The sequence below is a fragment of the Haemaphysalis longicornis genome, unplaced genomic scaffold, assembly GCF_048455015.1.
Source record: "Haemaphysalis longicornis isolate Haplotype H1 unplaced genomic scaffold, Haemaphysalis longicornis Haplotype H1 scaffold_12, whole genome shotgun sequence".
Classification (NCBI taxonomy): domain Eukaryota; kingdom Metazoa; phylum Arthropoda; class Arachnida; order Ixodida; family Ixodidae; genus Haemaphysalis; species Haemaphysalis longicornis.
The window spans coordinates 5,292,414-5,312,425 of NW_027526225.1; the positions used below are offsets into that span (position 1 = coordinate 5,292,414).

At 49.2% G+C, this 20,012-nt stretch overlaps 1 long non-coding RNA gene across 1 annotated transcript in view; it reads left to right on the forward strand.

The window, feature by feature from the left end:
- LOC144161841 (uncharacterized) overlaps positions 1-20,012 on the forward strand; it is an 88,069-nt gene that overhangs the window by 19,392 nt on the left and 48,665 nt on the right. Inside the window, exon 4 of the long non-coding RNA XR_013320502.1 lies at positions 3,652-3,728. This is a non-coding gene — a long non-coding RNA (uncharacterized LOC144161841). The remainder of the gene's footprint in view (positions 1-3,651; positions 3,729-20,012) is intronic.

A 20,012-nucleotide genomic window follows, 5' to 3' on the forward strand; every position in this document is an offset into this window, starting at 1 on the left:
GGAGGAGGCTGGCATTAGGGGCAAGCTGCGGGGCTTTGTCGAGGCGTTCCTGATGGGCCGCACGGCGCAGGTGCAGGTGGGAGACGCCCTGTCGGCCCCCCAGCCGGTGGACGTGGGCACCCCACAGGGATCCGTCTTCAGCCCCTTCCTCTTCAACCTGGTGATGGCCGCCCTGCCAGGCTGCCTGCCCAGAGGAGGAGGCCACCGAGTGTACATTTCGGTGTACGCCGACGACATCGCCCTGTGGGTGCTGGGGCCCAAGGGTCAGGGCCGAGCCATTGTGCGGCAGCTACAGGCGGCCATGGATGCAGTCCGGGCCAAGCTGGCGGGCGTCGGCCTACAGCTGTGGGCGTCAAAGACAGACGCCATGCTGGTGCATCCAGACGCCGCCGCCCGTGCACGGACCCGGCGCCTGACCATCGATGGTGAGGAGCTCCAGTGGAAGACCAGGGTGCGGTACCTGGGACTCACCCTGGACCACCGGCTGAACTTCCGGCAGGCAGCCAAGGAGCTCCGAGCCAGGGCGCAGCTGGCCACCACGGCGGTGCACAAGATGGTGGCCCGGGACAGGGGTTGCTCACAGCGGACGGCTCTCCGGCTGTACAACGCCTCCGCTGTGGGTCTCCTCATGTATTCGCTGCCGCTGGTGAGCCTGCGGAAACCGACCTGGCGGCAGCTGGAAAGGGATCACCGCAAGGGGGTCCGCGCTTGCCTCGGCCTGCCCCAGAGCTCGTCGTGAGAGAAGACGCTGGCCGAGGCGGGGGCGTGGACCCTCGAGATGACGGCTGACCGGCGGGCGCTTGGCCAAATTGACCGGCTGCGGCGCGCCGAGGGGGGCGGCCCGCTGCTGCAGCGACTGAGGGGCCACCACCGCTCGCGCATGGGGCGCATGCTCGCGCTCTACGAAGAGGTGGTGGCCCCCGTGGATGCGCAGCCTGGTGGCCCGGCTCCTGCTCTGACAGCTGAAGTGAGGCTGGACATCCCAGGTCTGCGCAGCAAGCGGCGGACGCCCCCATGCGGACAACTGCAGCTGACACGGGGCGTCGTCTGGGGCGACCTCGAAAGCCACACCCTTGTCTACACGGACGGCTCGGTGCGGCAGCAGCAGGGGTCGGCCGCAGCGGCCGCCGTGCTGGGAGACGCCTCCCGGCAGGCGCGGCTGCCCTATGCCTCATCTTCAGACACAGCCGAGCTGGTGGGTGTCGGACTGGGCCTGGACCTGCTGCTGGAGGTGGAGCCCTTGCCCGAGCGCTGTGCCCTGCTGTGCGACTCCCGGGTGGCCCTGGCGCGTCTACGGGACGGCGACTCGCACTCCCTGTTGGTGCGGGGCATCCGGGAGAAAGCGGCGCAGCTGGCGGACCGGGGAACTCGGCTGTGCCTTCAGTGGGTCCCCGCCCACATCGGCCTGGACGGAAACGAGCGGGCAGACGAGCTGGCCGCCGGGGCTCACGCACTGCCTCCCTCGGACATGTTGGCCCAGGCGGCAGCGGACGACGCCCGCCTGCTCATCCAGCGACACCTCCGCACCGGGCATCCAGACCCGCGGCTGCGTGTCGGAGGGGGTCTGCCGCCTGTGCGGGCATCACGCCTGCCTCGTCGACTGCGCTCGGCCGTCCTGCGCCTCCGCGTGGGGGCCGCGTGGACGTCAGAGCGGAAGCACCGACTGGGGCTGGTGGCCAGTCCCGCCTGCGCTCACTGCCGAGCGCCCCTGCAGTCCCTGCCGCATGTACTGTACGAGTGCCCCAAGTTTGCGGCAGGGCGGGCGGAGCTTCTGGCCGTGCTCCGAGGGTTGCGGCCGCTCGAGGAACTGCTTTGGCCCCCAGGAAATGCCAGGGAGCGGGGCAAAGTGCTCGAGGCCCTGGGAGAATACCTGGGGGCCTCGGGGCTCCACAATGCACTAAGCTACAACTCTACGTAACTGCCCGGGTCGCAGTGGAGTGTAGCTGTTAGGGTAGAATTCCTGTGTGTGTGTGTGTGTGGGTGTGTGTGTGTAAGTGTGCAGGTGTGCTACTCCTTCGTGTCCTGTATTTTGATATTTATTTATTTGTCTAGTGTTTCGTTTTTTTTTCTTCACCTAACGTTGTATATAGGTTATTCTTGCCCATGTTTTATATTGTTATGTTAGCCCTCTACCATATCCCCCTATTCCTATGTACTCTTTCCTCCCTATCCCACCTCCCCTACACCAGCAGGCGTTCCGGTGTCCGCCCCTAGGTGAGACAATTTACGCCTGTTGGTGGACCTTCCTTTCTTGTTTTTGTGCAATAAATACATCAGTGTACATGTTCGATCGAATCAGGGAAGACCATGAGACTAGTGAGTGTGCAGAGACGTGCTGCATTGTAGAAGCAAACGGTCTTCATAGATCGATACATAATTGACGAAACGGTAGGCTGGGCTTAGCCTTTCCGCCCGTTCATTGGCATAAATTGGAGAGGATCAGCAAACGTTATAGGGTTCAAAGGGGTAACGAACTAACAAAGTCCTGGTACTGTAAAGACAAGGAATCTTCGCTGATCATTACGTGCGTGTCGTAGCGTGAAGGTTAACGTGCGTATTTTCATAATCGATAATAGGATTAAAAGTGCGCGTTTAAAGTCGATAATATCGGCTCCCCCTCCCATTATGCGGTAGCATTTCGGCTGGCGTACCCGCAGATTTTCCCGCCATTTTTTCGCGGGGCTACCATGGTTGCCAGACCAGGACTTCCCTCTGTTGCTTAGCTCGCTTCATCCGTAAAGGCCGCGGATCTGTCAGTCCGCTTGGTTACAAACCCCTGCGTGCTCGCGCCGCGGGCTCGGGCTCGAGCCAGGGTTTTTTTTCGCTTCCTCCCCACGGGAGGTACTACAAACGTATGGGGCCCGTAAAGGCAGTCCGTAAAGGGGAGGGCAGAATGGAGGGCAGAATGGCGTTCGTTCTTTTTGTGCTAGTGTGGGTGGCTATAGTGCAGAAGCTGCATGTTTGGTTGGGTCAGCTTTTTGTTCAAGCCGAGAAAAAAAAAAAAACTCAGCTTGTAATGGTCCTTGATCGGATATTTCTGGCATGCTTTTATTCCGCTTTTGGATGCTGAGTGATGCTCCAGCGTTTGGGGCGGCCATCTGTGAAGTCGTACTACGATTCACGCGCAGAGCTGTACGGCCCTCTCTGCATTGCTTTTGTGGATACAAAGACGCTTTAATCCTTCGCAGGCATCGTGGTGCTTTTTGCAAAAAAAAGAAACAGATTTAGGAAAAAAAGAAACAGATGAGTAAAGTTCATGATCATCATCATCGTCATCATCATCATCATCATAATCATCATCGACAACAACATCCCCGGCATCATCTTCATCATCACCAGCAGCAGCCTCCCCATCACCCCTATCATCATAATATCATCATCATGCGACATCGTGTATGCGTGCCGAGTTTATTCTGTGTTCCCTAACTGTGTAACAACACTAAGCGCAGGGAGGTTCTCTGTGCGCGCGCATAACACATTTTGCCTGTTACTTGCGGCCGATTTCGCTTTGCTATCGTGCTTTCTCGGTGACATCGTAAAATGAGGTTTTTTTCCTTTATAAGCTTTTCCGATGAGTGTAAACCTTGTGAACACATAATAAATGTATTCTAACCAAATTTACCTAAAATCGCATTTTTTTTTGTTCCACAGTTTTACAAAGCATAAAAAGGAGCTCAAGGGATTCTTTGATCCAAAGAATACATCCGTCATGTATTTGTCTGAAGAAGGTGACGTATGATCTGTTGCGTATTTTTGAAAACGCTGCGCAGTATTCTTTTAATTGTGAAATTATCCGGCAAAGATTATACACCAGTTGCTTTAACCATGCATTCATTGCTTTGGAGGAACACTGAAGTGAACTTGTCAAAATCCGTTTGTGTGCGTGTCGGTGTTGCATACATAACAGGTCAAATGAGAACACTTTTCTTCGTGTATCCCGACCCTAAAGCAGTATTAAATTTGTAATCGCGGAAAGGGGAAAGACAGAACGAATAAACATTTATTGGTAAGTATACACCGGAAATTTAGGCAAATTGCGTACTCTTTTTTTTTGAGTCCGCATCAAGTCTATTTAGCAATTACGCATGAACACATGCATTACCATCGGCGGCTCCATGGTCAAGCCTACCGTTTCTTGCTGGACGATATCTGGGAAGTTACCTAGTTTCGTGGATATAGATAGGATTCGCTTAATATTTATAATATCTACTAAGCCGTGAGGCTATTGAATAAACGAGAACAGAACAACAGCAACTGAGAGGAGGTGGAATAAAGATTTATTCAACTGTGAGCTCCGTACGGGAGGCCTTCCTTGTCCAGGAAGCCTTGCTTCTTGGCTACCCGGTGGGCCCTGTCCACCGGTCGTTGCTGGTCTTGAGGGCATGAGCTGGTCAGCTGGTCCTCCCACTGCTACAGGATTGGGTTCGGTAGGGGGTTAATGATGGTGATTGTTGGCACTCCCAAATTATGTGGTAGAGAGTGTTGAGTGTGGGGCAGTGTTCACAGGTCATTGTTTATGTTGTTGGGTAGATAGCATGGGGTAGTGTTCCGTGGGGGTAGGTGTTAGTTTGCAGCTGTCCGAAGGCAATGGCGTCCTCTCTGGTCATCTTGGGATGTGGTAGGGGGTAAATGCAGCGCTTCAGTCGGTAATGGGCGAGGGCATCCGTGTATCTTCTTGGAATGTCATCGCTCAGTTCATCAATCGGTCTGCCAACGAGGAGAAGGGCCGGGAGGTATGCTCGCGGGCAGCGGCGTGGGCCGCTTCATCCTCCTCGAGGGATGCGTCGCCTGGGTTCCAGACTATGTGGAGTTCTGGGAGGGGGGAGGGGGGGGGGGGGGCTTTGTAGAGTGTTCAGGATGCGAATGGCCTGACCAGAGACATGACTTAGTTGGTAATTGCGACAGCGGTTTTGGAGTCAGAGATGACAGTGAGGTAGTTCGGGCCCGTGATTTCCTCTTCAGACTCTGTGTCCAGGATTGGGATTTTGGCCGACGTGAGTTCTGTGCCGAGATTGCTGACAACGCTGATGGCATGCGCAAACTTTCGAGAGTACGGGGGCGCATCTGTGTGGTGGACCTCTGGTTTGTAGTCTCCGTAGGATCTTCTGAGGGTGATGACCCTGGCTCTTCTTCGGTATGCATTGAATACGGGATGCATATTTCTGGGGATGGGAGCAACAGTGATAATTTGTCGTAGAGCCAGGGGGATGCGCTGTTTACTATAGGAGGTCTCCTGTGTATCATAGCCAAGGCGACGTAGCGTATGGCGACCCGTTTTGGTGAGTTTGAGTCTTTCGAGTTGGCTGGTCTTGTGAGCTTCAGCCAGTTCCTCCCAGATGTTGTGCAGACCAAGTTTCATTAGCTTGTCGATAGAAGTTGTCGGAGGTAGACCAAGTGCAAGCTTGTAGGCCTTCCAGGCAAGGATATTCAGTTTGTCGCGCTCGCTATTCTTGAGACTGAGGTATGGAGTGCCGTATGTAATCATACTAATGATTAGGGCTTGGGTCAAGCGTATAGCGAAGTGCTCTTTCAGACTACGGCGGCTATTGGTGTTTGGATGGTAGCAACTCCTGCTCCGTCTCTGTGTATGGTGAAGCCAAGAATCCGTAGGGTATCAACGAAGGTGTATTGGGTTACCATTGACTGAAGGTTCAAGGTCCGGTATGGGGCGGGGGGGGGGGGGGGGTGACCTGTGCTGCATTTCTTGAGCAGTAAAAGTTCCGATTTGTCAAGGGAACAGGAAAGCCCGTGAGCCCAGAGGTATTCTTTCATGGTGTTTATTGCTGTTTGGATTGCGTGTTGTTGTTAGCCTACTGAGCCTGTACGCGTCCAGATAGTGATGTCGTCTGCGTACAGCGCATGGCTTATCCCAAGTATTTTGTTCAGGAGTGGCGGTAGCTCTAGGATTATCAAGTTAAAAAGCAGTGGAGAAATAACAAAACCTTGGGGGGGGGGGCTCTTGGTGGGGTTTTTATAAGAAGTTGCCGTGCGGAGCTGTCCCACGCCAATCGTGGCAGTGTGGTCGGTCAGAAAGTCGCGCACCTAACGGTATACTTTCTCTTCGCAGTGGGTGGATTGCAGGTTTTCGAGTATAGCTTGATGGGTGACATTGTCTTACGCGCTTTTGACGTCAAGTGCGAGAATGGCGCTCTTGTGGTGGCTGCTGAGATTATCCAATAAGTCTTCTTTAATTTGAAAAAGGATGTCCCGTGTTGAAAGTCCGGGGCGAAAGTCAAACAGTGTGTGGGAGGTACTCCTCGTCTTCCAAGTACGGCGATAGCCTTTCGTGCACCATCTGTTCATAGGTTTTGCCGACAAAAGACGTAAGAGAAATGGCGCGCAAGTTGTGGATGTTAATAGGCATTCCTGGGTTGGGAATCATGGTGATGTCTGCGTGTTTCGACTGCGTCGGTAATTGCCCTCGCTCCAATCTTTCATTTGTGTATTGAAGGAGTCTGTCAGTGGTTTTGTAGTCAAGGATTCGGAGTGTTATATTGTTGATGCGATTGTGTCCTGGGGCTGTAGTGCGGATCAGTTTGCGGATAGCAGCAATAATTTCTGTCGTTGTGAAAGGGACATCCAGGTCCTGGTTAGGTCTTCCAGTATAATCGGGTAGGCCCGTGGTCGGGGAAGGAGCGTTAACAGAGCCGCCGATATGGTGGGCAGTGATGTCGAGGAGGAGTTCTTCATTTCTGCCGGGATAGTTATGGATGAGATGCTGGAGGTGTCCTGTAGTTGCTTTGCTTTCCGTGCGTCCGAGCAGCGACCGGAGAATGCGCCAGGTGCGGCGATTACTTAAGGTTCCTTGTAATTGGTCGTAAATAAGATTCAAGTTTTGCGTCTGAGTGCGTTTGCATATTCTCCAGCTTGTTTAGTCTCCTGCGCTATTCGCTATTTGAGTTTGTGTTGTGTTTTTGTTTCTTCCAGCACGACGAATCAAATTCTGCCGGGCGTCCCATATATGAAGCAGATGCGCGTCCGCCGCCGGGTTGTCCGTCGTAAGCTGAACAATTTAAGCGTGTTGTTGACATAATCCAACAATTTTTAGTCCATTCCTCGATATCAGTGAGAATTGTGGGTTGCACGGACTCACGGAATGCGGTCCAGTTCGTGATCTTCGCTTACCCGATTCTCTGGGAGGTCAGATGATGTTTTGCTAGGATGGGAAAGATGTGATGGTAGCTGCCCAGGGTTTCGTTTAGTCTTGTCCATTAGATATTCTTGATATTGTGGGAGAAGGTGAGGTCAGGCGTCGTGTCACGGGAAACGCTGTCGCCAAGGATGACCAGTTTGTGTACGTGGGTGAGTTGTTTGGTCATTCGGAGGAGTTTGTCGTGGCCCACAAGGGATTTCGATGGTGGGCAGTAGATATTGAGGATAAACAAGCTTGGGTGAATCTTGTTGCATGGTAATATTTTGACGAGAGTGTGTTCTATAGGGGTATCAACGGGGTGCTGTTTGGAGGTGTGCTGCTTCTTCGTAAGAATGGCAGTACGGAAACGACCGCAAGAGATCACGTTAAATTAGGTGGGTATGGCAAGCAACTAAGGGAAAAAAAAATTTTAGACAAACATTTATTTATCTTATTATTCCTATATGGTAGTTCCAATATGATACGGTTCGTGCCTATAAGGTAGCTCTTAAAAATGCTTAATATATGTTATACTAGGTGTAGTACCGTGGCGAAGCCCTAGGTGGGCCATTATACTGACACTAATGGGCGTAACACCTGTTCAGTTATATCTCACTTGTGAGAATTAGCGAGTTCATGGTGAAGTCGTACACATTTAGGAACTCCCACGTTCTGTCAATACAATGAACTGCTGCTGGCAACCTGCTGTTACCACACCAGAGGCGTGTGCTAATAGGAAACATCTGGGACAACTATTTTATTTTAATTATCCCGAAACAATTTAAACCAAGATGGTGCGCTCAAATGACTACTTGCCTATGACAAGCGTTATCTAAGTAGGTATGAAGGATATTTATCAGTCACAGGTTCAACCCGCCGCGGTGGCTCAGCGGCTAAGGCGTTGCGCTGCTGAGCCCGAGGTCGCGGGTTCGATTCCCGGCCGCGGCGGCCGCTTTTCTGATGGAGGTGAAAAGCAAAAACGCCCGTGTGTACGAGATTCCGGCGCACGTTAAAGATCCCCAGGTGGTCAAAATTAATCCGGAGCCCTCCACTACGGCGCGCCTCATCGCCTGCGTTGCGTCGGCGCGTTAAACCCCCCAATCAATCAATCAGTCACAGGTTCACGGTACCTTTCAGAGTTGCCCATAACAACTAAAACCAGTTGAACACCTGAACTTGCCTCCGATAAAAAAGAGGCATATTTCAGTGCTTTTCAATCCTTCCAGGGAGTAATGTTTACACATTTCAGCAATATGGAGCTCCTACACCCCAATCACAACGTGTTCATTATATTTTAAGCCGTTTTGACCAGCAGAGTAGCCAGGCGTTTACGTCAACGACATTGTTAAACTTGACTCAAGTGTTCACTTTATACATTATGCAGATGACACAAGCCTCTTTATTTCAGGGCCAGATGCAAGTGACGCAGCAACTTGGGCAGAAAAATGTCTGTCAGAACTATCCAGATGGTCTAACTCAAATGGTTTAAAAATAAATACGCAGAAAACAAAAGCTATAATGTTCAGGTCCAGGAACAAACAAGCAATGTTAAATAAGCAGCTGACACTTGCGTCTGCCCTTATAGAAATTGTCAGCAGACACAAGATTCTTGGGGTAACGTTTTGTAATGATATGACCTGGACATGCCATGTGCGGTCTGTAGCGAAATCTTTATCATCTGCGTCGGGAGCGCTAGCTAGATGTCATTTTTTCCCAACAAAAGCCAAGCTGCAAATGTATCATGCTCTATTCGCTTCGCATGTCAATTACTGCACACTTGTTTTGTGCACGACTACAGATAAAAATATAAACGCAATTCACCTTTTGCAAAAGAAAGCACTGCGTAGTATTGACAATGTCCCGTTTGCGCACACTACAAAGCCGCTGTTTACAGGTTATAAGATAATACCCCTTCCGCGAACATACGAGTTTCGTCTGCTTTATTCTTTTTTGTTCTCAAACCAGAGCTTCAAATCATTTTTGCACTCAGTATCTGGTTTATTCAAAACTGTTACGGATGTACGCACTAGATGCAATGACAAGTGGCTTGTACGACGCCGACGCACTGACTATGTACTGCAATCACTCGCATACTCATTACTTGTTCTGCTTAATACGTGTGAAAAAAAAAAGGTGTTGATATTGGAAGTGTTACCCGGAAACAACTGGTAGAATACTTTTTAGACAACTCGTTGTGAACAAATAATTTATAGACATGTTTTTTTTTTGGTTGAGTGCAGCTTTTTAGGTATGAGCATACGAGTTTATGCTACTTTTTTATCGCGAGTACTTTAGGTTGTAAATAGGCCATTTTACGCAGTACTTTTTATTGTGAACATGCTGTCGTCCAAGGGTCGTCAGGCACCCTCAAGCAGTACGCAACTGCTTTTCGCCTGATGTAACCCCAACCTTGTGTTGAAACAAATAAACCTTTGATTTGATTTGATTTGATCACCTGCCAGGCATTTTCGGCTCCTCAGACATGTCATATAAAAATTCTTCTCCCCCTTTTACCGGCGTCGCAGCGCTATACTTTTGAAATTGGTTTTCCGCATTTTTGTAAGTAACATTTTCAGCGAAAACCAGTCGAATATGCCAAGCATTGGAAAAATCTCTGAAGAGAATCTCTAAGGTATTGGAGAATCTCTAAAAACAGCAAATGTGCTCCGAAATGCCGATTCACACCATTAGTGTTGGTTCAGGCCAAACCGCAAAGCTACTTTTTATATTCTTACGGACTACATATATCAACAAAAATCACTTAGATATCTTCCCCAATGAGCGAGATAATCACAAATCCACAAAAAAACAATTTCCAAATTTTTGTCTTATTGAGCCCTTTTGCCACGATAGAAGTGTGCTCCCGAAGTTTCAAGTCTCCTGTCCTGGGGTTGATTGGGTTTAACATGTGGACGCTTCACAGGCGATGAGGCGTGCCGTAGCGGAGAGTTTCGGTTTAATTTTGACCACCTGGGGAAATTTATCGTGCACCAAAACCTCGAACACACGGGCGTTTTTGCTTTTCGTCTCCATCAGAGAAGCGGCCGCCGCGGCCGAAAATCGAACCCGCTTCCTCTGCTCAGAACCGCAACGCCTTAGCCACTGAGCCACCGCGGGGGGTTCAAGTCTCCTGGGGTAGCAGTTCTGACTGGGCATTGATAAGGGGGTCGGGCACTTCTTTTTAAAGCAATGATATGCGCTGAACTGCCTTTTTTATGTTGCAAACGCCTTTCTAGTACTTTCGAGCCTATGTTCTGCTAGGAGTGCTCTCACTTCAGAAGCCTGCAACTCGGCGTCTGTCACACACCGTTTGTGAAGAATCCTCGCGCCGTGCCAAACACAACCGAGTCTCGGAAACCATGCTCAAGCTGCCGCCACCTCGACTGCAACGACACCGCAACCAACCTCGCCACCGGTTATGCGTGACGTCACCGCTGTCCGCACGAGCCCCTTGGTTCTATGTTCTTATGCTGGGCTGTGTCCGCGCTTCGACGGCGAAAACTTTAGCCCACATGCTCTACGCATTGACAACTCAATCAAAAAAAGGAAACAAGAAAATGAACGCGACACAGCCGCAATTGTGCCCCTCAAGGTCAAAGATGACTCACGGTAGATAACCACGTGAAAGTGTGACACACGAAGGTTTGAAGTTGACGCCACGAACGCGTGCAGAGCCAGCCGTGGATCACGAGTACACCGCCGGTTGGCATGATGCAGCATGCGTAGCACAAAGAAGGAACGAGGAACGGAGGTTACAGGACGAGCATCCCGGCACTTTCGAGTAGTCTGTTCACGACACTCATTATCCGCTGGCCTTTTGCAACCTAGCTTCAAGGGTTAGCTCGTTAAGCTTGTTTAATCTCTATACAGGCACGTTGCGCTGATGTTTGCCTCGCAAGAAGCAGCGCCATTTCCTATATCCTGGGGGGGGGGTTCATTTTTTGTAGCAAAGAATATCACGGGCTCGGTTCGTAGCATGCATATTACGGAAGTATCGGCGCCCTGTCATAGACAGCAACAGCCGGGATTATCACGAGTCACGCACGGGCGCCCACAAAAAGAAGGCATCTAAGGTAACGTCATTTAACAACCCTAGCAAAAATTCTGATACAAATTCTAATACACGTATATGCTTATTGCCACTAATAGACCTATCAGTCTGTATTAGTCTATTAGGTCTATCAGTTTGTATCAGTCCTATCAGTCTGTATTAGTCTATTAGGTCTATTAGTCTGTATTAGTCTATTAGGTCTATCAGTGTGTATTAGTCTGGTAGGTCTATCAGACTGTATTAGTCTGATAGGTCTACCAGAATGTACTAGTTCTATCAGAACCAGTGCAAGTTCGAACAAAGCAATGAAACATGGCAACACATTTTATTATCAGGGTACACAGGCAAATTCCTCTGGCTGACAGAAATCTGGCTGAATAATTTAATGTTACATCAGTTCGTAACCTGATTAAGAACGAATGAATAAACTGCAATGGGAATCCACAAAATAGCTGCAGCATGCAATCAGAAAAGCTCGTCAAACCTGTACGGTCCAGCCGTAGGGTACATATCGAACGCATTAATGGTCGATTGAACACCATTCCCATTTCGATGCAACTTCAAAACGGCATTCACCCTTCCGCAAAACGCGATTCGAATGGAGTCTCTTCTGCGTGAGGCATTGCGTTGAGAATGAACAAAGGAGTCCGAAGCGGCGAGGTGACGAGTCAAAGATGGGTCGGGCGGCGGCCCGGATCACATTTGTCAATGTTCGGCGGGCGCTAGACACATCGCCAACACTTCTGGATGACGTGATGCACACGCTTTCTTCGATGTCAGGCGTTCGATGTCAGCATAGCAGACAGAGCAAAGATGTCCGGAGCCGCGAGGTGACGGGTCCATGATGGATCGCGCTGCGGCCTGGTTCATACTTGCCAAAGTTAAACGGGCGTTAGACACATCTCCAACACTTCTAGATGACGCGATGCACACGCGTCTGATGTGAAATAACGCTAGAAGCCGCTTCCTTCTAACCGTCTTCTTCCCGAACGTACACACACGCCAGCCGCACTTTGATACCGTCGCCATCTTGGCTACCCAACGAAGACCATTTGCACGGCTTGGCTTGACTTCGTTGCAGTTTTTTCGGCTTAGTTAGATTTCTTGCTGCTCTTCTTGCAGCCTCGCAGGTACGGTCAGGTTAAAGTCCCATCATCTGCTTTAAACGCCGATCAAGGGCCTTTAGGTCAGGTTAGCGTCACTAAATAAAGGCGTAGCTTATTTAGTTACGCTAGGTCAGGTAAGGTGGCTTATCACTGGCGCAGCACTCCCAGCTCCCATCATTAAGTAGCGCATTTTTTAGGAGCGAAAATGAAAAAAAAAAGTTGACCTATTTTGTATAAGAATTTGGTTGGAGATTTACGGAGATTTGTTAGTGAACAAAACGCTTCATAATAATATACCAAATAAACATTATTGCTCAAGGGCGATCATTTCAACCTTTTTTGGCTTGTGATTTTCCAGAAAAAATAAAAATTCAGGAAATCGCACTTTGCGGGTCCATTTGTATTAGTTTTTATTAAAACCAATACGTCTCTATTAGTTCGTATTAGACTCAGGTCTATCAGATCTATTAGTATTTGTAAACTAATACAAACTAATGGGTGTATTTGTATTAGACTAATACAACTTGTATATGAAACTTATAAAACTGATACAAGTTTGTATAAGACTAATACATGTCTTATACACCTAATACAAAAATGTATAAGACTAATACAACTTTCTATCAGAATTTTTGCTAGGGAAGGCCAAGAAGAACGAAACGTTTCAGTGGCGCAGACGAAAATACGTTAGCTGTTGATATTGTAGCCGACCAGTCAGATCGCAGATAATACAAACGGCAGGGAGGAACCGATGCATCTTTAACGTGCGCCGAAATCTCGAACACATGGGCGTTTTTGCTTTTCGCCTCCATCAGAAAAGCGGCCGTCACTGCCGGCAATCGAACACTTCTTTGTGCTCCGCAGCGCAGCACCATAGCCACTGAGCCTCCGCGGCGGATCGTTACTTGATCGATTTGTGGTGTTGGCGCCAATTTTAACCTTACAAAATGTGTTTCTCTTGCCAGCCTCAGCTGCCGTCCTAACCTTTGTAATACATGCCAAGTGCTTTCATATCTTTACGCCCAATATTTGATAGCTCGGTTGTGATCTTTATGAGCTAAGTCTCAGGTTACATTGCATGTCATCATAGCTATACGTGCACACGTCACTGACTGTTTCCATTTTAGCTGAGCCTAAGGATTCGAGTTGGACTCCCTACCGCGGCGGCCACTTTTTTGTTGGAGGCGAAAAGCGAAAATGCCTGATTTCGAGATTTCGACGCACGTTAAAGATCCCCAGGTGGTGCAAATTATTCAAAGCCCTCGACCACGGCGCACCGCATCGCCTGTGTAGCGTTGGCGCTTTACAGTTCACAATCAATCAATCAATCAATCAATCAATCAATCAATCAATCAATCAATCAATCAATCAATCAATCAATCAATCAATCAATCAATCAATCAATCAATCAACCAATCGATCAATCAATCAATCAATCAATCAATCCATCAAATCACTGCTTATGTTTTGCTTACGCAAAAACAACGAACAATTCACGGTTACTTTAAAAAGCTGTGAATAGGGTCCCAGATACTAATACTCGCCTGAATCTTGAATACACACAGCAGCAACTCAAGTGTTGAAAGGGCGAGAATGATATAACGGAGAGAGAATAGAAAATATAATAGAATTTAGAAGGCGCTGCGCTGCCTTCAACGCTATGGCAGTGCGAGATTGTCCAGCCAACGCTGCCTGCATAACATGACTCACACGTCAGCTGCTTTCCAATAGGACCCCCTGAGCAGGTACCCCTGAGGCGTGTCTGCCGGCACGTTCCCCACCACGGATCAGAGGAGAGACTAGTCTTATTTGGGTCCCTAACATGAAGGCTTAGGACCACCACCTTGAGAAGGCTGTACAAACCTTGTCAATAGTTCACATACTTTCCGTGAAATGGCGCTGCCCGTCGGACAGTACGCAGGCCATAGAGTTTTTCACAACATACACTAGAGAGGATTCTGTCTCTAGCGTCTATGCGGATCAAATGCGGCGCTAGCGTCTATGTTGTCTGTGTCGTAATGGGCCGCTATCAAACCGTGCGCTTGCCTTGGTTTCATCATTGGCTTTGATTGAAATGTTTTAGTAGCCTTAAATTCATCTGAAGTGCCATGAAAATGCAAGGAAATGCGTGTACTTTTGTAAGTACAAAATAAAACAGTCTGTATTAAAGCCAAGAAAAGTGAAAGTAAAGCGCATTACTTTTTACTGAGAGTTTTCCGGAATGGTTGTGCCTACAATAATGCAGACCAAGCTGGTAGTTAAGAATGACGTAAAGTTTTGGGAGAAGACTCAATAAAGACTCATATTTTACCAACATTTCAATATAAATCGCTTCAAAAAGCTCACAAAGGTTTTATGAGCATCCCTTTAAAAATATCCCCTTGGCGGTGAACAGGTGCAAACACCGCTTGTTGCAACTTTCACGACGATTAATTACCTGCTCAGTGAAGATGTTCGGGTGCTGCTAACGGAAGTGAACTCTCATTACCACAAACTAGCGTATCTGCATAGTGGTTTTGTAGTTATGTAAATATGTACCGATGGCTCCTCGCCGGCACTAGTCCTCCAATTTACTTATAATGAAGCACTGCTGTCTTAGCATGAACAGACGGAGCGAATTTCGAGTCTCCAAGCAAAACGAGAGAAGCGAAGCCAATTTCGAAGTTTTGAACATTTCCGCTACCTCGTAGATGTAGTACTGCATAAAGAAGAAAGCAAACCCCCAAAAGACGATTAAGAATTTGATAGACTTGCCAAGCCAGCACCCCTGATCTCCCCGTAACCCCCGACGCCACCATGGATTCCCAACTGCATTTTCCTCTCTAGTATACCTACTAAGAAACTCTGTGGCTAAGACCGACAACTAGGGGAATGGCTATCGAGCGGGGAAGGGTAGCTGAGGGAAGCAGGAAAGTTACTGCTTCGCCAGTTACATCAGAGGCGATAGGCAATGCCATACAGGCGGCGTTGGCTCGGCAGACATCTTCCAGCCGCGCCCGCACTGACGCCGTTACACCACAGCGACTCTCCCGTCCTAACTGACGCCTGAACGAGCTTGTCACGCAACCAAACAGTGGGATAAAAGACTAACAATTGTTTCCCAGAACCGAGGTAGGCCTCGATTAAGAGCAGAAGTGAAATACAATATGTCCAAATGAGAAATAAAACACTGCGTATAGCGTTTATTTAGACTAATTTTCAAATTGCTTTTCGATTTTTGCGCGGCTCTGTCACCGCCTCAAAGTGAGTGGGGCAAAAGATTGATGGCGGCACTCGGCGAAGTTAAAAAAAAAATCACCCTAAAGTTGGCAAGGATATCATCCCAGAGAAAACTCACGTAAGAATCATCGGCATGGCCCTACTGAGAATAAGCAGAGATGTTCTCCTCCGAAATGGAGAAATCTTTAACGAATTGGGCCACACTGACAAACGCCTACAATCAGGGGAGCGAGAGAAAAAACGATGACGCATGCTGCACTCATTATAAGCCCATGCATACAGCCTCCAGTACCACAAACATACCAACCGGCAAGAAAACCAATGAAACGGAGTCATCAGGACAGCATAGAAGGCAGCCCTTCACCTCCCAATTTTCCCGGTCGCCGAAAAGGTCCTCAAACTGGTCTTTAAGAGACATCTGAAGAAATCAGGAAGCAATTGTCCAAGCGCGAAGCAAGTGGCTAGGAAAAAGAATATTGGGACGGGCCATTGTATTACAAGATAGGCACCCCTCCGGAAAGATAGGTGCCTGTCCCTTCGGATAGGCACCCCTTCGAAAACAGCTGGATCTCATGATGAACACGTCACCGACCCAGCGACTGCCACAAAAATTCTTCCTTACGAAATAATTGGACCGAAACGCATACACACAGACAGCCTACAAGCCTGGTGAAAGTCCTACGAGAAAAGTACCAAGACCCGGCAAACACAATATAGAATTCTCGAACAAAAACCTCAAAGCGGTGGGCAGCGCGGCTCCGTCAGCGCTCCTGTAGCGAGAAAAGTACCGGGGGACCCAGTGTAGTTCGCTAGCACTGGACTGTTGATTCCCGGTGTTGTTATGCGCCTGTACACGTGTTTTCGAACCACGGAAACTATTTTTGCGTTTTCCAAGGACTATGTATACCATGCACCATTGATAGGTCGTTGGCGTTGTCGCCACATGGCAGCGTTTTGGGAATATTTATAATTAACAATCAATGCGAACACTAACAAGACGCAAACGGGATGAATGCACCGGGAAGCCATAGACTCTCACCTAGTTTATGTTCAGAAGAAAACACGGCTCATATTCATATTTCAGTCACCCACGTGGCGCTAAATCATAACAAAACGAACACAATCACCGGCACCTCTGCGCAAGCATAGTCTTTTATCGACATGGTCACACAAGCGCATAACGTAAATAGGCAAGTTCTGGGTCGTGCAATGAAACCGAGGGCATGCTGGTGCAGCGGAGTCGGCAGATCGTCTTATATGGTATGCCTGAATTATCTCCCATGTGGTTTTATCCCAGGATTCTTTTTTGCGCTGATGATAATGATGAATATTCACCAACTAGCCCAAATCAGTCCTGCTGATTGATTGAGGAAGCTTATCCGGCTACTTCAGATATTTCACGCATCTCACAGGCCAATCGGGAATTGATTTCTTTGTTAACGGTTCTGCTTTACTGACCCCACAAACGTGATTTCTGTGCAATTAGCACAGGTTATTAGTAGTAGCTGAGGGAAATTACAGCTGATTGCAGAAATAAATTTAGCGATGCTACTTACATAGAAACCTTTTGGTGTTTTGATATTTCAACATGTCGACTGGTAAATTCGCCACAATAAGTAAAATTAATCAGCCAACATTGGGACCAGAAACGCTAGCGATTGTCTATTTTTAGGCCAGAGTGCCATCCTTTCTATAATAAATTCATTCATTCATTCATACTTGATATATTTGTATGATTACACGTGCAAATGAGGAATTATTCTGGATTTCACATTTCGCTTACCATCAAGAATTTCTTATGCGGTTGTATTTGCTTAGCTTGCTACACTTGTTAAGTCTGGCAGCAAGTGATTCCTCTCTACCTTAACTATTCTGTATTGCATTACCTCCCTTTGGTATATGCTTGTACGTGTTTCCCGCAACGGAAGGCGTCACTTTGAACTTTTCGGTACATTATGTGCCGTGAAATAAACACCTCTTGATTGGGAAGGTGTCTCTATTCTGTGGCTGAACAAGATGTTGAACGAGCAACGGTATTTCTGGTATTAACATGCCTGTAACGATTTTTCGATATGCAGTGTAATTTCAAAGAATGAATTTTTCACCCTTAGCAGCATGCGGTCACCCATCGAAGGTCGATATGTTAAAAACAAACGTTTTCATCCCTTCCTAAAGACCGTTATAAAAAGCGCGGATGCTTGCTCACATCCGAAATGCGTCAAAAGTGCTTCAGTACCTTCGGTAGGAGGGCTTTCACCAAATCTTCAAAGGCCAAAATCGCAAACGAAGAACGAACGAATGCGACAATTTTGAGCAGACTAAGTAAGCTCGTCTACGAACGATTTAAATGTATAACGATACGTAGTTTATGAGATAAAGGTATACTGTTGTAATCTTTCACAACCGATGGGTGTATTGCCGTATCTCGAACCGTTTTTTGTTTGTAATTGTGAAGTAACCGTTTTGACACAATGGAAGCCCGGTTTTCCGCGCACGCCTCGTGTCCAGAGATCTTACCAGAGGTTTTAGATAGACCAACTGATGCACGCAGAAATGCATTAGCTTTTTGACGGTGCGCCATCAGCCCTACTTAGAAAGCTTTCTCTTTAATAAATTAGCCAACAAACGTACAAAAGCAACAGAGTACCGGACCAGTGGCCGTCGCCACGTGGAGCACATTGCACATATTCAAACTTCCCGCGCCCATAACCTAAAGCAGATGTTGGGGGCTAGTTTTTGCTCCAGTTGCTTTGTGGGCTACTGTAAATTAACCTGCTAAGATATATGGAAGTGTCCTCGCTTATAATTCTCTTCCGTTCTCTATAAGGACCCCCCGTTGTTCATCTGATGTGTTGTGGGAAACGCTCCAACGGGGCCCTCCGGAACCTAGAGATTCTTAGCACTGTATTGCTTGCCTTCCCGTGCCCTGGGCAGGGGCAATGCAGTTGCTGGGGACTGGAGGCCCATAGTGTGATTGTGAAATCATTGGAAGGATTTTTGGCAAATGTACTCAACCAGGCTGGCCAATTCCTCGTCTGGTTAGGAAACGCCTCGTTAGGAAACGCCTCGAGGAAACCAGTCCTCGTCTGGTTAGGTCTGAACATTTTTGTCTATAGTGTGCTACCGCTGGGCACACCACTCCATGCTCTGTCCGTACCTTTCCCCTTCTTTTTCTATTTTTCTCTTTTTCCTCATTGTTCCCCTTTCCCCCGTGCAGGATAGCATACTAGGCCGTAGCCTAGTTAACATTCCTGCTTTTCCTTTACTTTCTCTCTTTCTCTCTGTTTTGTGTCCCAGGGGGCCCGCCCTGTTATGGTTGAACCTATCTAGTACAGCCTCCCATGGTATTCAGCGACCATTTGACCGGACAACGCAGCATTTCGGAACTGGTTATGTAATGGAAGGCGGTTGCTGAGCATGGATATGCTCAGAATTTGTGACACTCTGCATTGGTGCACAGAAGCTCTAACATCTACCATGCACCACTTTGTATGGACTGAACGGTTATCGTGCACATTGGAGAGAGAGAGAGAAATGACTTTATTGAGATTCCTGCAGTCGGGGACGGATCAGGCCGCGCAGGGCTTCACCGTCCCGTAGTCTTCTCCGCTCACCGCGGCGTCGGGCCGACCCCGAGGACTGCGTCCGGTCGGCGCGGGCTACTCGGAGTGCCACCGCGATCGCCCCTAGCCCTCGCTCCCGCGGGAGGAGGCCGAGAGGAGTGCGGGTTCCCCTTTCGCCGTTGCTTGCCCAGGGCAGCCTCGAGCCGCTGGATGGCCCTCAGCTGGCTTTCGCGCTCCGAGGAGCGGATCGAGTTCGTAACGTCCGGAGGGAGGATCGGCCTCCCGTCACTCGGGTCGTGTTCGTCGCATCCCCACATCAAGTGGGCCAAGTCCGCATTCACACGCGCACAAACACTGCACACCGCGTCTTCGTACATGTCCGGGCACACGTGGCGCGCGAGCGCCGGCGTTAGCACCGTCCCGGTTTGCAACTGTCGTAGAAGCACTGCCTCCCTCCTCACGAGCTCCGGGTGGGGCGGAGGGTAGGCCTGCCTCTCTGTCCTGTACCAGCACAGCGTCGCACCGTACGTAGTCAGGGGTTCTGCGTCGTCCTCTTCGTCGTTGCTCGAGTCTTCGTCGTCGTCGGCGTCCGTCGCTGGCGCGGCCCGGCACGCGGCGAGATCACGGGCCGCAGCGTCGGCTGCCTCGTTGACGTTTCGGTGGCCGTTGCGGAGCTCCCGTCCCATGTGGGCCGGGAACCACCGTACGGTCGTTGCGATGTTCGTGCGAGCTCCCTCCCCGATGCCGGAAAGGATGCGCATCGTCGTCCTGCACACCGTTCCCCTGGCGAAGTTGGCGATGGCCGACTTGGAGTCGCTGAACACCGTCCTCGTCCCGGGGTGGAGCAGGGCCAGCGCGATCGCCGCCTCCTCCGCCTGTCTGGCGGACTTGGCGCGCACGCTGCCCGAGCTCAGCAGTTCTCCCGTGGCGGCACGCACCGC